At 41.4% G+C, this 22,766-nt stretch overlaps 1 long non-coding RNA gene across 1 annotated transcript in view; it reads right to left on the bottom strand.

Annotated features, from left to right (window-relative positions):
- The window catches only part of LOC110353218 (uncharacterized), a 234,280-nt gene that overhangs the window by 107,610 nt on the left and 103,904 nt on the right, over window positions 1–22,766 (bottom strand). The window contains exons 5-6 of the long non-coding RNA XR_005267213.2: window positions 15,691–15,810; window positions 5,937–6,033 (exon numbers count right to left, since the gene is read on the bottom strand). This is a non-coding gene — a long non-coding RNA (uncharacterized lncRNA). The remainder of the gene's footprint in view (window positions 1–5,936; window positions 6,034–15,690; window positions 15,811–22,766) is intronic.

Raw genomic sequence — 22,766 nt, 5'->3', positions numbered from 1 at the left:
AACACATTTACAGCCTCTGGGGAATTGGGTGGAAATCCCAAGTTGTTCTACACCTCTTAAAAATCAGACCCCTGTTTATTTTGATGCTTATGTACAGATTTAAGTGTTTAACTTCAGGCTGCATACTTGAAAGCTCAGGCTTTAAAAATCCCATTAAATTCCTTTGCTTGGTGTTTTAGGATCACCGATGCTCTGCTGGGCTGCCCACAATGTGCATTTTCCCCCTCCACTGCCAACACGCAGTGGGGTAGCAGCATGGCCTAAGTGCTAGTGGCTGGTGAAAGGCCAGGGGCAGTGGGAGCTCGAGGCAGCAACAGGAACAAGCTAGGAGGAACAACAGGCAACAAGCCTCTCCTGTGATTTGAGGGGGAGAAACAGTCTGTCTGGGGAGCCCTGGTATTTTTCCTTATGGAACACCTTTGTCAAGGAAATACAAACCTCCTGAGATGCAGCTGCAAGCCATGAGCCAGGCACATTGTAATGATCCCCCATAAAATTTGTTGTTTTGTTTTTTTTGTTTTTGTTTTTTTTTTTACTGGACTGCTTGATCCTGCCTGTGTTGGTTGGTCAAATGAAGAGAACAGACTCAGACCTGGAGAGTGGCTGTGATGGGAGCTTGGAAGACTCTCCACCACCATCACCGCTGCCCTGGCACTGACAGCTGTGCTAAGAGGGGCACGTGCTATCAGCTCACAGCAGCAGGGCCAAAGAATCAGTCTACACAAGCACCACTTCAGTGACTGGAAGAAGAGCTGGGCCACCTGGAACTGGCTAAAAGTGTTGCCTATACTTCAGTTACATAACTGCATCCACTCACCTTGCAGATATTCACAGTGGCAGAAAAAAGGATGCCCACCTTGCTCTGAACACAGGGGGCATTACTGTTCTCTAGAACACATTTTGTCAAGAATTGCTTCTGACATTTTAAAGTAATGTTTTTCTTTTTTTTTTTCCTTTTTTTTTTTTTTTTTCTCAGTGAAACATGCTGATCTGATAGTCTTCAGGAGTGAAGCTCTTTATCGAACACAGAGCATTTGCTGGGACGATATAGCCAGAAGCAACACAATCTTCTCCTATTTTACACTGAACAAAATGAAGAGGCTGCTATACTAACGTAGACTGTACCCAAACACAAAGAAAAATACCATGTTCCCACCACCTAAACCTGCTCCTGGAGCCCTTCAGGGTTCCCTCACTTTTACAACCTGTCCATAAGCAGTTACTTTAACCTCATAAATATCTGATGATATTTATAAACTGATATACAGTATTACAAAAGATAACAACACTTTAAAATTCTGGATGATGCCTTATTGGTTTAGAGCCCCTCACTAGCCATCATGTCATTCCCTTTCAAGTACAACATTCACTACATAATGCTTGCTATTCAGAGCCACAAGTCCCTTCCATTTTCCACATGCCTTCCATCCAGAGCACTTTCTGCATGGAGGAGAACACACAGCCCCAGCCAGCTTGGTACCAGCAATGACAAACTCCTCAGGAATCATGGGCTGCGGTAGTGAATGAATGAATGTGACCTGTAACTTGACCCTGAGCAGACCTTTCAGATATAAAGACCACACATATGATTTAGCTAGCTGGCATCCAGGTAAGATTACAGCTCTGTGGTGGACAAGAGATGTTCAAGCCACTGCCTACAGCTTTAAGGAACAGCAAACCAACTTGTAAGACCACTACACTGCCAAAGTCCCAAATATCCCCTTGCAGAACCCGGTTCATGTAACAGGTTGGTCGGCTGTACTTTAATGAAGTTCTGCCTAGACTTCCTGGCCTAGTGAAATAACATTGCTTAAGCTCTCACAGCACTAGTTCGAAGAAAAAAAACAGACTGGACTATGTTATCATCTGTAATACTATAACACACATTTTTCTCTTTTGGCAGTTTCAGCAGCATTTGAAATTTTGCTGTAAAGTCCAAGGAAATCAGAATATGAGACCTTTGTTGAGAACTTTCCTCCTGACATATATGTTTCTCAAAAAAGTGCTGACTTGGAGCTCAGAGTATTGAGAAAATTGAAAATTACCCAGTGTAAAGGCACTGAGAGTTGTTTTTTTGTATTGGAAACCTGGGCAGGTTCAATGAAATGTCAATGTAACAATGCAATAACTCTTCTGATGAAGCCCTACTGGTAATTGTTGATCTGTACTTCATCAGTGGTTTAAGAGCACCAATCCCCCCCAGGCCTAACTTCTGAGTTGGAAATAACATAATTTTTTTGGTAAGCAATTTTGTCTCATAAAGGCCAGACATCATCATCTAAATCTTTGTTGTTATTTTGTTCTAGTGAGTTAAGTTTGGAAATTGAGCAATCAAATCACCAGTGCTCATGAGCTGTAATTTTCAGTTTTGTAAGGAAGATACATGAAATGGAAATTGGCAAACTTGTGATTCCATTTCAGGGTGTCTGGTGAAAATATTTTGGATCAGTAACATATCTGAGAGAAGACTGGAGAATTGGCCAGACGTCCTGTATGAAACATGCCAGAAGAGCCAGGGCAGCATCCACTCAATTCAAATGCTTTTGAAGGTTTAGAAAAGTTTAATTACAGTGAACAGTATTCACTGGTTATGATGTATGGCTTATAGAACAGGGTCCTATAGGAAAGCTGAAATCATCCATTAATTGATAGCTCTATCCTGGGGATGTTTCCCCCTTCAACATAAACATTTGTCTTGAGCATTTTTTCAAAATTACAGTAGACTAGAAGCTTGCCAAGTATTTAGTGGTTTTGTGAAGTTGTTTGGTATTCATGTCTACTACAGTTCTACAAAAAAACACTTCTAAGAGCCATTGCTTTTACCATATGGCAATCTAGAGGGGCATGGGATAACAAACTTTAAAGATGTGATAAAGAAAAATGTGATTTGAGCTGCTTTTATAATTATTAAAAAAAAAAAAAAATTAAAAGAAGAAGAAGAAGAAAGAAGAAGAAGCCTTTGCAGAAGCTGCATTCATGTCCTGCCAATGTTTATTACAATGTTTATCATTAGGACAGTGATTTTGCACATGTTCAGTCAATTCCAAAAGACAATGCTGTAATGTTTTCGGCTCTCAGGCTTCCCGCCTTCCTGAGAGTAGATCAGCGGCTGGCGGAAGCTCTCCCCTTCCCCACCCTTGTTTACATCCCCGCCAGCCCCACAGCACGACCAGGACAGCAGAACGCCAGAGCTTCAGGGCTCCTTGGTTCCCCTCCAGTCACATCTCAAACAGAGACAAGGTCAGGTCAGGCCAGGCCTTTGAGGAGCGTGGGGAGAAGGTGGACAAGAGGCCTGTCCTGCATTTTGCCCTGTGATGTGATCAGGTGTAAACATGTCAATAACCATTTCTCCCTTCTCATTCAGCCACGTAAAGGTTAGGCACATCCTAGTGCACAGTCCCCAGCCCTGAGCTGCACTGACCCACCTTCTCTTTTAACCAAACAGGTGAATTGATTCACCTTACTGACAGACACCTAACTCACTGCTTTTGCTCTGCAACTTGCAAGCTGGTCAGAGCTGTAGTGCTGGTCACAGCTACCATTACATATAAAACAGCAGCCTTGATGCAATGCCAAGGACATGCTCCTCACCAGCTAGTATCTGTGGCTGGCTGGCCGTCACAGGTATGCTGCACTCCCACACCTGCACACTTTGCTCTAAGAAACAGTTTCCTGCTATCCTGTGATGACTCCTTATTACCTTTTTATTTTATTTTATTAGGTGCCAGAAAGGTACATGGCGACAGGCTCAGCTGGTAGACTCTGGTAAAATAATTTATACCACTTGAGTGTAAAAGTTAAAATTAGAAGCATCAAGGACAAAACTGAATTTGTTTTAGACTGGAGCTGGGCTCTCAAATAAGCTATTCTGTAATCCCAGTTCAGTTTCAAGAATGCCTGCCTGGGAAACCCTTCAGAACATCTGAGGACAGCACATAGTGCATGAAGGAGTTTGCCTGGAAAACATGGGGAAAGTCCCCAGAGACAGTGACATCTTAGGAAGATGTGCCAACCCATAGGAAGCAATACAATTCGGTACTATCAGCACGGTTTTGAATTCCCTCAAGAACTCAAAGGAAGGTTTCTGTTACACAGCTCCCAAGCATCTCACTGGAGACTGTCAAGTGTCTTGACTTAGTATGGTCACAGATGAGCAAACTTGTTTCTTGCTACCTACTTTTCAAAAACCAGGTGCTAAGTTTTCAATGTGCATACACTATAAATGCTGTCATATGGAAAACACCCGTAAGCCTTTCATGCCAGGAATGAAGTGAGAACAGGCTTTGTCTATTTTTATCAAGAAGTGATGATATGTACAAGCAGCTTTTCTTTTCTATTTACAGGCCTGGCCTTTTGTTCTCACAGACTGTTTGGAAGGAATATGGAGAGAGGCCAGACTGCAGGACATACAACATCATTTCCTCCACTGTCTCTACTGTTGAGAGGCAAAGTATCAGCTACTTTCCAAAGAATCACTAACCGAAGAACTGCTAGTTCGCGTTCAGGTCTTAGTCATTTGTCCTTACTTAGCATTTATTTACTCACACATTCGGGCAGGAACGTGGGAGTGGCTGTAGACAACAACCTGTGCGTTCACTGTCGGACATTTGGTGTTCAAGCTGGCAGGCAGAAAAAGAAAACCAACACTGACTTCTCTCAGTGCCAGACAACTGCTTGCTGTGTTCCCTCTGTGCCTGACTTCAGCTTTTGATACACCATTGTTCAGCTTCTGCTGTGTCCTCTCCTCCTTAGCTCTGCCTCTCACCTCATTGCAAGAGCTGACATGACACATGGACTTCCAGCTTGCCTTGCAAAATGTAAGGGGTCAGTCAAGACCATCTGAGACCTCTGTGCCCAGTTCCTACTCTCTACGAAGAGGCACCACACTACCACTTCTCTCTGACACACGTAGATTAATAATTCAAACAACAATATTTTCCACTTGCTAGGTATTTAGCTCATGCATTTATTTCTCCCTCGTGTTGATTGCTGTTTTTTTCATCTGGCTAACTAGCTACAGTGCTATGGTTTCAACCATATGTAATTGCTCTTTCAAAATCCATTTCTGCCTTGGGATCTCAGCAACTTAATTCCCACAGGAATGATACACTGCAGAACTACTGGTGAATCAACTGCTTTAGAGCTAGGCCACAACCAAAGGCTTTTCATTGACACCTAAACATGTTTCATCATTTACTAACAGCCAGCTCTGTGCAGGATCCTAGGAGCCTAGCAGGATCCTGAAGTCTGATGCAGTTCTTTATGCCGGATGCCCAATTCATATTTCATGAGAGATTATTCTTGAAGGCACACAGTCAAACCTAGATTCAGAAATCCTAACACCCTCTTGAGCTTTATTTCCTTCCACAAACAAAAGAAATATTTGTTGTCTGTCAGATGCCCTTATTTGAGAGAACTTTTATTAGTATTTATGTTGGTGCAAGTCCACATCCTTTACTAGGAATAGGATTAGTTATGCAGCAAGCTTCCCCGCTGGAGGTGTTCCAATATCTGGAGAAATAAGCCTTAGCTGTTATAAATGATAGCAGTGACACCAGCCGCATCACATACATGGGATAAAAAGTCCAAAGGATAAAATTTAGAAAGACTACTTCTCCATATCCTGATCATTGCACTTCAGATAACACAGGCTATTAAATTAGATATAAGGGGATTTAAAGAAGCAATTGCCATCAGCAGGAAGACATGCAAAGCCAAGAGAGTAATCTAATATGGATGCAACCGGACTACCATAAGGTATTTTTAACTCAGGGCTTCATGACAGGCATATAGCTAAGATTTTTCACCTAAAGAACAATGAAACCTCATTTTGCATTTGTAATGACTTGCAAGACTTTGGAATGCAAGCTCCTCTGACAGTTCTCTAAAGATTTACTCATTTTTTGCACATGAATCAGATCTCCTTTAGTTCCTACCTGGTGCTGAGTATTTTCTTCTGTTACTGAAGATGGAGGAAATTCAGGATATTCTTCAAGTCCAAGGGCCATTCAGCACCTCTCAAGAGCAGCACCTCTGTCAACACAAGAACAGTCATAGGTTATCCTTTAGAAAACACATATTCTAGGAAATGTTTGATCAGACAGCTTCTATGCATGCCTAAAATCAGAAACAGATGTATCAGGATCCTTTTACTTATGAATTTTTATCTTTTATGTCTATTAACATCTTAAAGCTTAAGCTCTCCCTAGTCTTGCCACAGAGCCAACTATGTTTTTTTCCTTTCCACAACATCTAATCCAGGGTTCATCTTAAAGTTGTGAATATGTTCATCTCTCCCTGAATTGAACAACAGAGAAGGATCATCATCAATTAGAGGATTCTGTCTACTGTTGCGTTTATTTCTGTATCTGGCACTTCCACATTATAGATGAAGCTTTAAGCAACAACCTTCTTCTGTCAGCACTCTTTAAAATAACTGCAGATGTAGGCTATTTCCCAGAAAAGACACTGACATTTTACGAGTGCACCCTTGTATGTGCATTTGCAGTGCTGCCAATAAAACTCCAACCATTACAGATCTGAAAATGTTTCATGTATTACTGAGAACGACCGCACAAAGAAAGAGGTACATTGGATTTTTTATTCTTTTTAAACACAGATGTTTGCCCTTTTCATGTATTTTCTGCCTTATACACCTCTAATAAAATTTCCTTCCCACTTCTTGTAATACTGCTGACAATAAATCAGTTTCCTAGGCCATGTGGAATGGAGGGGGAATCTGTCATTCTGAATTCTTTGAACATCATTTCATGTTTTCAGATAGCCAGAACCACAAGGAATAAAGTCAGATGATTTGTTACAACTGGATAATAGTGATGTACACAAAGGAAGTGTATGTTCAGTCATCATTACTGGAATTGGGCATCTGTATAGATTTCAGAATATGTATTTGGCGGGGGGGGGCGGGGTGATGGGGTTAGGGGGAGGGCTTGTTAGCAGTTCTAAATTACATACACTTGGTAAGTGCAGTTATATCTCAAGTTAGCTAACCGATACTAAGCTTATTAGAACTGGATTTTGGCAGCTGTGTTTTGTTCTTAACAAAATCTCAGCTGTTATATTTTGCTTCTTCTATGACAAAATTAAAAAGCCTATCACAGTTTTGGCTGTGGACTTTTAGCCTATAAGAAAGGGAAAAACTATTCTCTTTCCAAATTTTCCCTCAAACAGAACATTAATTAATGCCTTAGAAGCATGGAAAAATATTTTAAAAGGCAATGTCAGACATTAAAAATGCATGCTACACATACATCACTAATATATGTCTAGGTGCTCACATCTAAAAATAACCCCAAATGCCACCAACCAAAATATAAATGGGGGTTACTAATAAACCTCTCATTGCTCAAATACACTGTAAATAAACCTCTATTCAACAAGGCTGCAATTACAACAGTCTTCTGAAAACTGTCTCCGAAGTTTAACTTGTGCTAGATGTTATTGCCGTACTGTATGATTTACTATTCAGATTCCAGAGGTTTTTTTCATCTTCTCATCCAGCTGGAATGCTTCAAATGACACCCAGCCACTGTACATCACCCCAGATTCTCTATTTTCAGAAGTACATCTGCTGTACAGAGAACCTGAAGGGACACATCCAGCAATGTAGCTATTTCTGTATAAACATGCTTAAGGAGTACTTAATTACTAAGTTTTTTGTTATCAGCATAATATTCACAGGGCTGCCTGAAGCTTCAACTGGAGTAGTCATGCTGGGGCTTCTGCGTGCCTTCATAGAGAAGGAGCTGCAGGTGTGTTCTGGCTCCCAGTCAGAGCCTCACCTGTGGGATGCTGTGTTTGCCAGTCCCGGCTGAGCTCTTCTCTAATGCTCCAGATTCCTTTTTAATGTTATTATTTAAGGGAGAGACAGGATTTTCATATACAGCTTTTTCCCTGTGTCACAAAGGCACTGCTGTATGTCTGTACTTTGGAAGTTATCAGGCAAGCTGTGGGTAGTTAGGGTCTGTCGGCCGGACGATGTGGCGCAGCACGGAAAGGTGGAGCCCCTCCCTTGATGGACAGTAGCGTGTGGTCTGTGATGTCAGCGAGCGGGAGTGACGCTATGGGCCTCGGGTACATGACGCCATGTGACTCGACAATAAACGCCGTTTGCCATCCACCACATTGGTGTCTGTGAGCCGAGGGACCGAGCGGCCTGGGGTTGGTCGCCACTGCCCCCTGAAGGCAACAGCAAGTCTTGTCAAGCATGTTGTGTAAGAGCTCCATGAGGTTTATATTTCACACTAACTCTCCCCTGCAACCGTTACCCTATGGTTAGATAGTCCAGTACTGAGCAAAAACAATTGCGATAGTGGCAGTACGGCCTGGCTTGCTATTTCTGTGTATGGCAGAGTTCCCTCTCCCACTCTGTTCCCTTCCCATCTGTCCCAGGGGCTGGGACCAGCTCTCTGCTTTCTGCCCTTACAGTCTTACATCACTCAACAAGAGGTGATGGCTGGGCTCGCATGTCTAGACCCTACAGTAAGAGGGCTGATGTTTAAATTGCCTGAGATTGGAGACGCTGAGTCTGCTGATGCACCTGACCTCAGCACAGCTTTGAAGAGCGAGTCCTGATCATCTTCACGAGGACAAAAGGCTAAGAGAAAGGCTGGAAAGCCAAGAGGGTTCAAAATTTTAATGTTGAGCTTTTGGTTTGCATGTGTCAAGTTTGTGCGCTCAAAAAACAAAACTTAGCCAGTGGGCTCAGGTACAGTTGTTTCAGTATACATGTAGAAATGAAGTTTGGTGAATTAATAAGAATCTGAATATTTTGACTCTTCTGAGACAAGATTTGGGACACAAAGCTGTTCACTTCCGTAGGTTAAAATAAAAATCAGCTTACACCTCAGCTTCAGTCCCTTCAGAGTACCAAAACTAGTTTCCATCAAAAACTTAACAAAATTACAACATCAGTGTCCACATGGACACCAGGGAAATAACGAATATTTGGTAACAGCTTTCCTGGCTATTATTCCTCTAGACCACCCCTTGTTTCCCTTCACTTCCCTTTCCTCACCTCAATCAATGACTAACCAACTAGTTATCTGTGATGACTGAATCAAGCTAATTCTTAGATCGTTACAAAAAATGCTTGAAATGAGATTTGTTCCTTCTGCTTCGGTGACTGAAAACTGGGCTTGAAATTTTGGTATATAATTGACCTCAGCAAGGCACAAAACAGATCCTACGCTGATGGGAACAATCCTGGTCTCTTGGGAAAGGAATGTATGAGACCGGAGTGCCCTTTTATCTCATAACTGTACTTTCCTTAGACAGAGTAGGAAAATACTAAATGAAAGAGGTTATGGCATAAATACTGATTCCACAAGGCAAAAATAGAAAACAAAATTGATAAGAATAAACATAATGAATGAATGTGATGAAAAGTGACTACAGACCAGAAAGAAAGAGATCAAGAAGAAAGACCAGATGAAACCAGTAACTTGAAAAGGATCTAGATGTTATGGAAAACAAATCAGTGAAATATCAAGAGGAAAAATAAGCAAAAAGGAGATGCCTTTGAGAACTGCAGGCTGCAGGAAAGAAAGCTAAGAACAGGATTGTAGGCAGGAGTAAATAACAAAGATTAGAAAACGAAGTATATATTTGAATTGGCACAAACAAGAGAAAATGACTACAAATATGGCAAAAATATTTAATGCCCTGTAAAACAGTTATATGCTTTCTGCATATAACAGACTGGCTGGTATTAAAATATTTTTCTAGCTCCAGACTTCACTTGACATTAAGAATTCTTGGAAACGTAGGCTACAGCCCTGCTTTTTCTGCCCCAGGCCTTTTCTGAAGATGTAAGCACGTACATGCTGCTGTTTCTGAGCAACTCATGTGGCTGCCTCACTTTGAAAAGCCCACTAAGCACGTGTCTTTCATATCAACCTAGACTATAGAAAATACTGCATGTATTACTTACTATACATAGTCCTAGATGAGCTGTCTGACCAAACACCGAGCGTACCAGCCTGCTACAATTGCTCCAGTAAATTATGGCACTGGTGAATACCTGATGATGAGTTCTCCATATGGAACGTGATCGAAACAAGAACCATGACCCAGGGAATACTCTCCTAGTGGAAACTCTTAGCTATTCCTATGCAGTCAAAAGTATTTTAAGGCCATTCTGTGATTCAATTTCATTATAAATATGCAATGCTTGGAACATATATTTTATCCTCAAAAAAACTCTAAGACCCCTGTTGAAAGTATCCTTCTCATTTAACAGATAAGAAACCAGGTGAAAAAAAACAGTATGTAGCTGAAGTTAGTGAGAAGAATCAATGATAGGGTCAAGGGCAAATATCAAAGTTCCCTTCAGCCTTGACTAAAATATAGTGACTTGGGATTTTTATATGTGCTCCAGTTCTCTGTGTTGGCAGTCCTCTTGAAAAATGTCCTTAGAATACTGTGATAGAAGTCAGGAGTTTTTGGTTTAGTTTTGAGTTTGGTTGTGTTTTATGGCTTTGAATACAATGCCTGTACTATGGCTTTGAATACAATGCCTGTACTCCGAAAGCCTTTTGCTTGCTACTTTGGTACAGTCAGAACCCAGGGTTTGGCATGATGTCTGGTTACATGAGCTCCTCACATAGGAGCACATAGGGAGGGGGAACTTTCCAATCCTTCACTGAAGCATATGATGTCTTACGTTTCCCTGACAGGTAAGCCACGATCCAGTTTTGCCCTGAGTTATATGGCAGCCAGTTTTCTTAGGGAAGGCCTGAAAGATGTGCTCTCACTCACTGTACTTACTCATGGTGAATCATTACGAGAGAGAGCTTGAGGGGTGGTTCGTTTGTGGGTTGTTTTTTGTTGTTGGTTTGCTTTTTGATGTGCACTGCATAATGGAAAAAAAATCCATAGTCCCCAGAAGTGACATGGATGTAGTTAGCCATGACTTTGTAATGAGGCTTTTACCTCTAACAACAAAAACTGTGTTAAATTTACGAGAAGAGAATTCACTCATTTGCTAATAAAATGCCACCCAAGACAGCCAGAAAATCCTTGTAATGTTGTTGGCACAGCAGATACAAGGGGCCGCAAAGCAAAGGTCCTTCCTTACCTTTGACACAACAACCAAGAACCATGAGACAGGGTTTTCAAAAGTGATCGGCAACTGACAGTCAATTTTTTCCATGTTGTAGGCACCTAACTTCCAATGGACACAGCCCTTAAGCTAGACACTGAAGGCAGATGGTGTTACTGCTCTGAGCATCCAACCTGAAGTAGTGCATACTGCCCTAAAATCGTCTGTCTGGTTTCTAATCCCCCACCCTCCTTAGCATTATCGTACTACTCAGCATAAGAGTACAGCACCCAAAATCACAAGTATCTGGAGAATCTTAGTCTCAGTGTATTCCTTCTTTCCTACCTATAAATGCTACGTATAAAATAGTTTCTTTTTTGTTCAGTGGATACCCCATGGTCCAGATAACTCTGACTGTGTGTAGAAATGCAAGATGGAAAAACAGCAGCTTCCAGGCAGCCTTACTGATACATATTGCTGATCAACAAAATGTAAAGCAAGTCTCTGATCATTTGCCAGGGTCACATCTAGGTGCAGAGAATGCAGTAAGATCACAGAGAGAGATTTTATCTTGTTCCTATTACCTGAATGGATTATGACATATGTTTTACATTGGATAGGCAAATTGACTTATATAAAATAAAAGCTTAAACAACGTTTATTTCTTAAGCCGTGCTTTCCTAAAGTTTGTTCAGATTCAGAGAGGTATGTCTTACTTTCCTTTTCAAACCTTCCTAGTTGTTGCCTGGGTTTATTAAAATATGTTCCTAGGGGACTGAGGATAGGTTCACTATTTTTAGCTTTTTCTGCCTCTCTCAAACTATCAAGGGATAGCACTAAGAGCAAAGAAGCAAGTTAGTTCTGAGACCTCACAGATTAGGAAAAGCAACAATGAGAATACAGCAGTGTTTAAATAGGAAAAACAGGTGAAATCTGATTAGGAAAGGCTCATACGTATGAAATGCCTTTTGGTTACTTGCTCAGCATTATTTCAAAATCATCTAAGGATGTACGGACTCTTCCTAAAGGTAAACATTGCACAGACATGGGAGCATTATTTCTCTTTGTCTGTATGTCAGACAAAGACATGTTTCTGGCCCCAAAGCTGCCAAACTGGCCTAGTGAAAGCTCAGTATACTGCCACTGCTCAGTATACTGCCACTGCCACTTCATGTGGACTCCGTAGCCTCACACCAATTCCAGTCACAAAACACTCCTGTGGCAAAAGCCATTATCGTATTGGGAATGCTGACAATTCCTCTGGTAACCTCAATGGTGAAGCCAGAAAGTCATTCAACATCTTCACCATTGATTTCTCTCTTAGCAAGTCAGGTTTGGGACACATGGAGTGCTTTATAACGCAGGTTTACCTGTGCAAGCATACACTGTCCACTGCTATAATACAAGCCCCACAAGAAATAAGAACATCTCCTGTAGTTAGTTCTTTGTGACTAACACGTGTTGAGAAGGGGTTGCCTACACCAGTGGAGTAAGGAGGGCTCCATATGCACCCAGGCATCCTTGCATGGAGCCACAACAAAGCTCACAAAACTATTCTTTGCGCTCATGCTTTAGGTTTTGTTTTCCTTTTGGAACTTAACTCATTTTTATTAAGTTGCTCAATAAAATTTAATGGGATTGGAGTTTCAAGCTGTGCTGAAGAGTTTACAATGTACAAAAAACTGGCACCGAGAGTAAAAATGACAAACTCATTAAAGTATTTAGACATTGTACTGGTGTAGCCGCTTTCATTCAAGAATTTCAAAAACACATTCTGATCATTAATCATCACTCCCAGATGCCATGTATAAAAAGTATTATTGAACCAAATACAGATGAGACATAGCAAAGATGCTAATTGACTTGGCTGAGCTCATTTGGGACTTAATCTAAATATTCTGTTCAAATACATGGGTATTGCTGTTGCCTTTAAATGGATCCAGAGGATTGACCACAGCTCTGGAAGCGAATCTAAGCAGCCGGTTCTGGTCGCCACACCTGGCCTGCTCCCAGAATGAACAATGGGAATGGGCATGGTCTGTGCTGAAAAACGGCTTTTGCTGTGTAATTTTATGGATTTGAAGGATCACATTTGCCATGTGCACATGCACATTTTTCTTTGGTTCTTTCCTCTCCATATATCACTCTGGTAGTAACCCCCTAATCCAGATACCTTCAACCTGTTTGCAACCTGACAAAGTTAAAAGCAGTTGACACCTGCCTATGACAACACAACTCAGCCTGGAGCCCCAGTAATGGTGCAGATTAAACCAAAGAGATTCCACCTGCCTCTAAGTCTGGGCTGAGTCTGCATCTCTAGTACTTAACAACTATCTTTCTGTGTCTGAATCACAGAATCACAGAATGGTTTGGGTTGGAAGGGACTTCAAAGATATCGAATTCCAACCCCCTGCCATGGCAGGGACACCAGCCCAGGCTGCCCAAAACCCCATCCAACCTGGCTGTGAACACCTCCAGGGATGGGGCATCCACAGCTTCTCCGGGCAACATGTGCCAGTATTTCTCTGCCCTCATAAGAAAAAATTTCTTCCTCATACCTAATCTAACTCTTCCCTCTTTTAGTTTAAAGCCATTACCCCTTGTCCTGTCACTACACTCTCTGACAGAGTCCCTCCCTGTCTTTCCTGTAGCCGCCCCCCACCCCCTTTAAGCACTAGAAGGCCACTGTAAGGTCTCCCTGGAGCCTTCTCTTCTCCAGGCTGAACAACCCCAATTCCTTCAGCCTCTCTTCACAGGAGAGGTGCTCCAGCCCTCTAATCATCCTTGTAGACCTCCTCTAGACTCGCTCCAACAGCTCCACGTCCTTCTTGTGCTGGGGGCCCCAGAGCTGAACGCAGCGCTCCAGATGGGGTCTCGCGAGAGCAGAGCAGAGGGGGACAATCACCTCCCTCGCCCTGCTGGCCATGCTGATTCTGGTGCAGCCCAGAGTAAGGTTGGCTTGATGAAGGTTGACATAACACCACTGATGCGAAGTAAAAACTGAAAGCCATTTTGAATACCATGCTTCAGAGCGCTACACTAGAATGAAACAGTGAGTCGCCTGTGATGGGCCATTTGGTCCAGGTTGGAGGAGGGTGGAGGCAGGTCTTTTGGTAGTATAGCTGACATCCCACTTTCTGGATGGTATGTTACTGAGGTTCCTGTAGTTGTCATGCGCTGATCCCTGCTGCTGACAGGGATGCAACAAGCTAGCAGATGACAGGTTAGATCCAGTAATGTGGCTGTAGTGTTTCAGGTCCAAGCAGGTCTTCCTGCACAGACCCACAACAACCCTTCTAGGAAGACTATCCTTTAAGCTCACACTTTTAGATTTTGCTTACTTTTCTGTACATAAATCATTTTTATTAAGCTGCTTAATGGCCCTCAGGGATGTGGCACCTATACATCCAAATGTTTACTGTCAGACTAGTTCTTGGTAAAGCTGTTATGCTCCAGGCATAGTCCGAGGAGCACTACAGCAGCAGCTAAGCACAGTCTGGCAGGGAAGCACAGACTGCAAGGCAAGCCCACAGGTACCACATTGTCTGGTCACACACTGCTGCAGGTTCTTCCCGTGTCAAAGGTTCCTAGAGCAGGCATACATTCTTCACACAGATGCTGTGTATTTTGATTTCTATCCTGTATAAATGCTCAATATAAAGTCAAGAAACCATGTATGTACATTACCCAAATTCTTACAGAACTTTTCACTCCTTGGAAGAAAATAAAAACAAACAAAAAAAACACCCACTGTTTGAAACCCTGACTTTAAAGTTTTGTTTGTTTGCTTTTTACCTTCTCTCCCCTTTCTTAGTGACTTCTGCTGGAGTGAGGAAAAATAGCTAGTTTTAAGACATCAAGATTTTATGTTAACCTGCCATACAAGGTGTAGAGCATGTAAATGTTGTTCTGCAGGACTCTTTCCGAAGCTGCTAATTGCAATAATGTCACTGTTTAAGATCTGGTTGATGCTTATAGATTGCCCATAGCAAAAATCCATGGGAAACTTGTACAAGAAGAATGGCTGCTGGTACAGCATTGCTCCTTTCAAAACATAAATGGGAGCCAATAGGTTGATGGGATCTGTTCTTGACTTAAGACAAGTTTATTATTCTAAACTGCTTTTGAGAATTTCCCTGGGTTTCAGCTGGTAAAAATAGCAAGCTCTGCAAAGACACAACACAAGAATTACAATAAATATCCTTTTTAAAAATCATTGGTCTTATTGTTCCTTCGCAAGTTTAAAACCTGAAAAGAAATTTGCTTAGGGCCATGGTATCATTCACATTAATATCCAAGGCGTTAACAAAATAACTGTTTGTATGTTCATAAGTAATTTAGCCTGAGTCTCAGAAAGCAACTCCTAACTTCAGAGGGGTTCAGGAAAAAGTGGTTATGAAGTTATTGCCAAATACTCACACGTAACAAATGTCCTTCTGTGTTAGAAATGTATTAAGTAACTTAGCAAGTAAGTTAGTAAATGTATTAAGTAAGCAAGACCCTTCTGTTTTGGAAACTTTGAAATTTTCATCTAGATATCAGTTCCTAATAGGTTATTACAGATGATGTTTGGACTCATGACATGTGCTTGTGCCATCAGAAACAGGCCTCTAAAATAAATGCAGTACCTTGAGTTGAACTTCACAGGCAAACTGGGCTCTCTTCAAAGTGCAAAGAAAGTTCTGCTGTTGTTTTCACAGCCTCTCACACCAAACTTCACATGAAATATTGGTGGGTCCGCAAGGGTCCTATAGGAGAGAGATTCATAAACCTTAATCATATCATGTACTAATGACTGCTGTGTATGGTAAAGGTGTTAGGTGATGATGATCCTGCAGTGAGATACTCTTCTCCATTACTACAGCTTATTTTGCCAATCAGATAACATCCTCCTAGCTCCTACACCAAAACATACAAGTCCTGTCAAGGCTTTTATGCAGCAGAAGGATTAGGAGTCAAGGGCAGAAAAGCAAATTATAATCTGAAGAAAAATAGGCTTGGGAGAAAGCATAGCTAATGTGCTATGTCATACGCAGAATCCAGCTGTATGACATCTTCCAAATGTGATTGCCATGCCATTTCTGCACACCAAGAAATAATTGCTAAATGGATACAAGGGAGCAAAGAAAGGGCAGATGGATCTACTGCTGTGCAGGTCAGCAACCAAAGAATAAAGCAGCATATTACACATGCAAGAGACATGGATGTAGTTCTTGCTTTTTTTAGCAGAAGGAACAAGGGCAACTCCCTGTTCTGCTTCCCTGACAGCAGTTACTGACTGTTGTTCTCTGTAGATTGTTTTGGTGTCTAGATGAGACACCCAAGAGGAGCTCCAAAGAGATTTTTTCTTTGATATTTCTCTGTCTTCTCATATATTGCACAACTTTGTGACTGATGTAATGGAACAAGCATAGGACAGGCAAATGCTGACAGCTCCACCATGCCATAACGCACAAAGAGTCCACATCTACAAGTAGAGTCAAGTATTGTGGCCCATGACCAGCCAGAAGCCAAGCACAAGCGAATGAGAGGTAAGTAGGGTTTTGAATAAGATAAGCACACAACCCTAGTGAGGACAAAGATGGTTACCATACTGCAGGGCTGGGATTAAAACATGAGATAGGAAGGCCTGGCTCAAGATTATGGTCACTGAGTAGAACCTATACCAGAGAAATCAAAAGTGTTAAAATTCTTAACATAACATGGGAAGTCAACCCAAACATTTGGAAGGTCTAAAATACTTTTCCATATGAGCTCCTGAAACACCACAAATTGATAGGCAAAACCTCTCACAACTGCCCATGATATCAGTGGTAGATTAAAAGCTTCCTGATAAGCTGGTGATTTAATAGCACTCACAGACCTCTCTGTAATCATTCACCTGGCAAGGCCTTATGTTCACGCAAAAGCAGAGAAGGTTCAGTGTGCTATTATTAAGCAAGAAAACAGAAGAAACCATCAGGATTCAAAGACGGATTTGGCCCTAGGTGTGTATGGCAAACAGCAAGGAGAACACCAGAAAGAGGAGGCAAGCAGTGTGGCAAAGCACCAGCTTTTAGACTGCGGTTTGCCAGGACAGGCGTGGAGGAACAGGCCAAGTAACTGTTTTTGTTCAAATACGGTCCAATGAACTTAATTTGTGTACATCTTTTATGCATAAGCATGACTGCATCAAATACGTACCCTATCATCACCAGGTTGTTTTTTCCAAATGGAAGTAACATGTAGGAATCTTTTATTGCCTAATTGCTGGAATATAAAAGGGGTATCAACTTTCCTTACAAAAGGAAATGACTTTGTTAACGCTCATTTTCCCTACAAGAAACTAATTGCAAGATGACATGTTTAGCCATTAGTTTAAAGGCCTACAATAAAAAATAAAATTTTTTTTTAAAAAAAAGATATTTTTAATGTGAATTCAGACAGCTAACAGGATAACATATTACAATCTGTACTGAACGTTGTAGAAGAACATAACTTCCTCAAAAACCTTCAAATTATAATCAGAGCAATGCTGTTGACTCCCACCCCCAAAAGAGTTTGCAAATAATAGTGATACCCACAGAGCTAGTAAAAGCTGTTAGCAAAACACACTGAATGTCAGCAAAACACGCTGAATGTCACCTAATTATCAATGCACTAGGAGGAAATAAAATAAGAACATAATAATAGACCACAATTGGCCAGTAGCTTTGCCTGGAATACAAGTGAAAGTCAGCGTGCTACAGTACTAACAACCCGCATTCAGGGTAACATGTCACACATGCAACCCAAAGCAAGCAGTTGGAGCTATGTGCTGGGAATGCAGAAAAAGTCCTTATTCAGCATTCTGTCAGTAGGAGCCTGGACCTGGAAAAGACTGAGACATGATAAAGGACCCTCAGTGTCATTTCTGCTGTCACTTTTTGGAGCAGGAGCTGGGCACTGGTAACACAGAGAAGAGCCACACCTTCAGACAATAATTGGGTTGCTCAGAATATATTGTAATTTATAGGACAGCTTTCTCAGATGTCTACAAAGTTCAGTAAGGACCACTAAGAAGCAGAAAATGCTTTAATTGCTACAGTGGTAGCTCTCATCACTCCCTTAATGCCAAAGGGTAAGAATAAAGGAAAGGTGGTTGTGACCAATTCTTGTAAAAAAAACAGAGTTACTGATAATGTGAAACAATGGAAATGGCCTTCCCTGCTATTTCTTTTCTTTTCTCACAGCTCCTTGAGATGTGGAACCTTCTCAGTTTCCTGTATTGTGCCATGAAAATGGGTTGGGTGGGGTTTTTTTTGTTTATTCTGTTTCTATGTTTTCTAGGGAGAACAGGCAGGTGGGTCTTTTAACACAGTATAAATGGATTCCCTTCTACCATAACATTTACAAAACAGGTGTAATTTCTTTCGGATGTTGACTCTTCCTCATTTTTTCAGTTAACAAAAGGCAAATCCTGTTATGACTATGTTCTACTTATTCTATGCCCTTGAACTTTCCCCAAGCCTTCCTTTTTGGGGAATTTTTTAAAAGTGTGTGGCAGGTCCTTAATTCATTTTTAGCTGCAGCACAATATTGTATTTGGCTGAGTGATTAAGACTAACATTTACATGACATTTAGGGTACACTACTTTCTAGACTGTCTGTCATGAGTTGATGGACGGCAAAAAAGCCTGGATGTGAAGTCCTATATGCTCATCTGGAAAAGTGGAGTGGAGACTGCTTGGCTTGAAGGAGGAAAGAATTTAGGGCTTAGAGAGCCCAATGCTCCTGAGTGAGAATTTGAGGGGTAGAGGGGAGGACAGGACACACATCTGAACAGAACTCATGTTATTATGCTATTCCTAGATCCTCTCTCTCTCTCTAGATGAATAAATCATTCTAAAAAACTTCAGGGTATCTTTTAACATTTATAGACTAAAAGGGCACATCTAAGAACTGAGAACTGAGATTTGAAGTTGAGGTTACGGTATTCAAATCTCACCAAAAAGAAATGGGTATTTGGTACCCATTTCCCCTTGCCAATTTCAGTTCTCATTCACTCAGTAATAATACCTGCACACTATGACAAATGAAAGAAAAATGATTCCCCATAAACAAATGCTTTTGGACTCGAATTCTTCACTTTTTTTAAACAACACATTGCATTTGATAGATGCTAGTATTAAGAAAAAAATATAAAAATTTATGTAAATGCCAGATTCTATGTGGACTGTTGCTCATTTGCAATCTAATTTTCCCATAAGAACTTAAGAACTACTCCTGAAATGACCCATAGGAAGCTCTATTCATTTGTCAAAGGATACAGTCTGGCATTCATTTTAGCCAGTTTCAAAGAGAAAAAGAGACAGAAGGAAAAGGGAGGGGGGATGGGCTTGCATTTTATCTATTTTATCATTTTTTACAGACCTGTAACATTCTGCGCTGAATAGATGAATTTGACTTAAAAGCAAAAGCTGCCCTATGATTTCATCCTCTGTGATGAGTTAAATTCCTAGCCCATCTAGCTAACTAGTTAATCCAAAATACAAACAAGCAAGAGAATTGATCTGGAGATAAGCAGGAACACTCCTTGACCCTCTGCTTTTTCTCAGTTGCTCAAGCAGAGCAAGCACAGATTACACAAGGCAGTGTTACAAGATGCGTCTGTGTCATGCTCAGCATTTCAAGACTTGAAACTAGCCATGCTTCATATCAGATGCAGCAAACACAGAAACGCAGAAGTAGCAAACAGACTAGTAATAGCTTGTCTTCTCCTCCACTTCCAAAATATCTCCATTCTGCATTTTACCCAGGTACATTCTCATTCAGACGTAAAGTTATGTCTAACCATTGCGTTCAGAAACCTTTCCTGCTTGCCACACTAGAAGATTTTTTTACATTTCTTCAATCTGTTTCGCCCTTTTGCAGAGCATAGGAAAAGATAAATTTCTGACGAATCACACCAAACCACATTATCTTCCAACTTTGCCACTTTATGTCATTCCACTTCTTCCTTTGAAAATGCAAATTATAGACATGGTTTGCATTTACAAACATGTCAGCCCAAACCAACATATACTTTTTCACAACCTCCACCAAGTCCTTCCTACATAAGTGTGTGTGTGTGTGTTTGTAATATCACATTTAAAAAACACAGTTGAAAACTCAAAGAGTCAAACACTTAAAAATTGGGATATATCAAAGGCAAATTTCAGTTGGTCTAGCTATGTACATGTGTGGTGACAGCATGCTTAGTTATGTGATCACACCTTTCTTTCTTGGGACCATTACAGACTCTTATCCACATCTCCTCCATCTTCCTGCCTTCTGCTGCCATTCTTCCCAATCAGCTTTCATACCAGCCATGTCTCTTTCCTTCTTTTGGCCTTTTCAGGCTTGTCCTTCACATTGTATCTAGCTAGTCTATCCATATTTCTAGTGTTATTTCAAGCTTTGACCTCAAGTCCCAGCTGGACTTTAGAAACAGCTTTTGCCCAGTTCCTTCACCTATTCAACCCCATACCTCCTCCTCCAGTGTTTCTCCTCTGAAAGTCCTTTTTCTGCCCCTGACCTGCAGTAATGGCTCTGTATCTGCCACTTCAAGTTTTCTTTGCTTGGTTACTAATCTGGTTTCAGCATACTATCTCAGCTCCATTTCCAGTTTCTTGCCTAGCCAGAAGTCCAAGCTTCTCTTGCTTTAGTCAAATCTGCCTCATGTCCTTTATTTTCTCTCTGATATACTAGCTTCCATTCCTAATCTCTTTTCCAGCTATTCCCAAATTCCAAATCTCACTTTTGTTCTGATCTATCCACCACATTGGCACTGACCCCACTTTTCCAGAGAGCACTATTCTCTTTGCCACCTAGTCCAGTCTTCTGCAGTCTTGCTGCTCCCAATTCCAGACCCATTTTCCTTTTAGTCCCCAATACCTTCTCGATCATGTCTGTCCTTGTCTGTCAGCACTAGTAGCAAGTTCCTTCCTCAGCTGCACTCTCCAGCTCTGGATACTGTCCGCTCTACACTCTGATGAGACAACTTTCTGGAGATAGGGGTGCTGGTAGCAGCAGAGGGGCAAACAAGAATCCTTGTGCTCACAAAACTGCTACCTGGCCTTTCTCCATGGCCCTGATTCAAGCTCTTGCAGTTGCAGAAGAACAACCTGCTAAATTCTTGGCTGGGACGTGCTCTATGTGGATGCAGGGCTTGGATGTTTATTCTGGGAATTTAGCAATTAAAACACTAGCAGGTCTCTACAGAGTATATATGAACTGCTTTCTTAACATAATGTATATTGTCCAGTGCAATACAAATCTGTGATCGGCACTTGGGAATGTGAAAAAGAAAAGAAGCACAGGCAGAGCTTTAGCAAATACAGGCACTTTTCATGACAATGGCAAAAGGTAAATCTTTCATATTTCAGCCTTGTACATGGGATGTCTGAGGACCCACAAAGGAAATACTTTAATCCTTTACAAAAGGCCACCATTATTTGTAATCTGGGCACAGTAAGAAACAAAAAGTTATTTTTCTGAGCCTCCTTCTCAAGAGTGGCCAGACCCTACTGGCTCTCGTTTTTACACGAGCACACCCAGTACCTTAGCAGAAAGCAGCCAGCCAGCACAAGGGCTGCCAGCCCAGGCTGCCCAGATGGGACAGAGCAAGAGCAAGGGCACACAGGCAGGGCAGCAGCAGGGCTGGGCGGCTTTGGGAACAGCTGCTGCCACTGCCCCCGGGGCACACAGCTGCTTTGGGTAGCAGGTCCTGTCTCTGCCTCTGGCTCACCAGGTTGTGTTTAAGGGGTGTGAACGCTGGCCTCCACGTGGTCCTGAACCTCTTCCAGACGTAGAGACCTTCCTCACAGGAAATTTAAGTTTTACTGTTCTTTGGCTATGCTTTGTGGGAACGCAGATCTGTGAAATGTGCCGGACTACATGAAGGGGAAATGTTTTCTAAGGACCAGTTTTCTTCCCTGCAGCCATGTGGGAGCATGTGAGCCAAGGATGCAGAAAGTGTTAGCAGAGGTGTAAAACAACAATAAAGGTCTTGGCCTTAGAAAAGAAATAAAATACAAGTGCTCTAAATGATCTTTTCATTGTTAATCTGTTTAGAGCTACAAAACAATTTTTGTTGACAAATTTATTTTGTTTTACATTATTTGTCCTAAAAATTGAACCACAGAACAGGGTTTTCTTTTTCCCCCATATGGAGCATCTTTTTTTTTTTTTTTCCTGGCTAATGCTTTGAAATTTATTTTGGAAGAAGACTGCAATTAGTGAAGGGTGCAAGACTGAGCTATGTGTGTCACTCAGAGCTGCCAGGGAAAAAATACTGAGCCCTGCAGACACAGTGGTATTCTGTTGCCTAGAACATGTGGTGTGTTGCAAGATACAAAGTTTCTGCCCTTGAAGGAATAATGACTCTTTATGTAAAGACTGAAAGAACAATAACTTTTTCTGTAAAGACTGAAAAACTCAGTGTGAGGAAATACCACCTCTGAAAATAATGCACAGCAAGCTTGGCATAAATCGAAGTTTAAAAAACAAATTATTTTTTTTAATCAGTGATGGATGCAGGCAAAAAAAAAAAGTTCTCTTTACACATGACTCAGAGCCCCATTCTCAGTCTTCCCTTTTCCCTAGACAGATTCTATAGCTATGTAATAGCTTTTACATTTTAGAAGTCTAGTAATTACTTTATATACCTGCTTTGTTGAGCTTTGTATTAACCCCAACCCCTTCT

Source organism: Anas platyrhynchos, chromosome 1 (genome assembly GCF_047663525.1).
Source record: "Anas platyrhynchos isolate ZD024472 breed Pekin duck chromosome 1, IASCAAS_PekinDuck_T2T, whole genome shotgun sequence".
In the NCBI taxonomy this organism is placed as follows: domain Eukaryota; kingdom Metazoa; phylum Chordata; class Aves; order Anseriformes; family Anatidae; genus Anas; species Anas platyrhynchos.
Note: the sequence above shows the minus strand (reverse complement) of the source record. Positions and strands in the feature narration are given on the sequence as shown.